This window comes from Notechis scutatus, chromosome 2 (assembly GCF_049901735.1).
Source record: "Notechis scutatus isolate UNSWTSFEM ecotype Mainland chromosome 2, rNotScu1.2, whole genome shotgun sequence".
Classification (NCBI taxonomy): Eukaryota; Metazoa; Chordata; class Lepidosauria; order Squamata; family Elapidae; genus Notechis; species Notechis scutatus.
Genome location: NC_142010.1, coordinates 155,752,560 through 155,754,782, shown reverse-complemented (window position 1 = coordinate 155,754,782; position 2,223 = coordinate 155,752,560).

Sequence of the window (2,223 nt, the reverse complement as noted above, 5' to 3'; positions counted from 1 at the left end):
TAAGCAGACAGGTAACAATTTTAGTTTTAAAGACTATGCAGTTGAAGATGATTTGGTTCCCAAGCAAGTCAGACTGGGCCTCATAGAGAACACAGATTTTAAAAAAGCAACCATTCTGGAAAAACAACAACACACAAATCATACAAGAAATTGCATTGTGCAGCACTGAGACACAAATGGAGTGCAAAATGAGTGCTTCTTTGCTACTTTATTCATTTTAGAGTAGATTGTAATAAGCTCTTTTATTTGGGTCTGCCCTACAGCCAGAATTTGTCTGCTTTACTTCTTCCTTCTCTGACAAAAATATTGCTGGTCTCTTCCTACTCTTTGGCCTCATATTTTTCTTCCTTTTCTGTTTCTCCCCCTCTGATGTATACTTCTCCTTTTTCTTTTGGATTTTAAATGACTTTGCTTTACTACTGTTGATTTCACTGACCCTTGTTCTTGCCTTACTTTGTTGCTTTGGCAGATATCCATGAAATCCGAAGGTAATGACATTCGAAGTACAGGATAATGGTCATTCCATTCCTGACAGTTGCCCTTTAGAAAAGAGTTGCTGCCGATAACCCAGAACATCTAAGCATTCAATAAGCTAAGGAAATCACATAGAGTGAAAAGAACCCCTTCTTCACTTCAAGCTTCCAAAGATGGAGCTGAACTTTAAAAAGCCTTGATAGCTTTTTTAGTTTAGTCTGCCTCTGAAGCTCCCTTGCTAAAGCTCAAATTCTTTAATCTGACTGGGAAAATATGGGGAGGGGGGAAGGGAGGAGAGGGGGACGTGAAATCCTCCTCTCTGTTTTTACATTATTATCTTTTTTTGGTTACCAGCAAGTGTCTTTTGCTTGGAGTTGTCATATATGGCTTGTATGGATTGTAGAAGGGTCTTGTAGCATAAAATGGCACATTACTTTGGAAAATACATGGAAGAATAACTCCTATGTGTGAATGATGTTACTTGTCCAGTTTTTTTTTCAGAATATAAATAGATATCATTGGGTTAGAGCAGGATCTGTTTGTGAATAACCACTATCAAGGTTAAACCTGAGAGCATGAAGGGAGGGGGAGCAGTGTTCAGAGATCCAATTGCTCAACATGATTGTTGAAATAGAAAAAGCAATAGCTACTTTTTTAAGGAGAGAAATCTGGGCTTCACTGTGGCTACTTTTGCCCAAATATGCTTAATCTAACTATCCATTTTTCTGACTGTGCAGATACATTGAATCATTAGTTAATTGAGGTGGTTGGATTCAAACAACATGCCCCTGAAAAGGCAATTCAACATTAGCACCAACTACATGTGTTGATGTCCAAATGCAGCTGCTAAATCTTCAATTGAGCAGTTTAGGAGCACTATGCAACAGCAGTCTGTATGAGATGATTTCAAACGTTGCATGATACACATAACCCCATTTATATTGCCAGGTCTGGTTAACTATAAAGAATTAGACGGTCAAACAAAAAACATATAGGATTCAAATAATGAAGCTAATGATGAAAATAATGATGAACAATGAAGCTACATGAAGCTAATGGACACTTCTTCAGATAGAGTTTTTACATCTTGGCTCAGACAATTGTAATGAAAATTAAATGTAACGGTGCTTTTTTCTAAAAGGCAACTGCACTTTCTTGATTTCCCTTTTGAAAACATTTTGCTTCTCACCCAAGAAGCTTCTTCACTTCTGAAGCTTCTTGGATGAGTAACGAAACGTTTTCAAAGAAAAAACTAAAAAAATCCAGTTGTTTTTTAGAACAACCATGACCTGTAAAACCGAGAATCTCCATAGATAATTAAAAAAGATATTTTTATTTAATAATTCATAAAATGGTTAATGGGATTACAGTTTCATATGTGTATGAGAGGAAACTATATTACAGTTTTATACTTGGGCCCTCAAAATTGTTCAGCAAATAATTTGGTTACTAAATAAATATATTTGCTATTAATTATTGCTATTGTAAAGATAAGATAAAAGCACTATATAAATAAAGTACACATGAAAATACATTTCAATTTAAAAGTGCCCTCTTGCTAAAGAACTGCCCATTTCAACAGCTAGAATTACCCAGCAATTTTTAGCATTCATGATAGATCATCTAATCAGAGCCTTTTCTTCCGACGATAAAGGCATACTGGTTTACCAAGGATTGTTTCTAATTTGGCATCTATACACATAGCTGGAAATATGCAAAATTTATGCAAAACTGTCTGTTCTTTTTCAG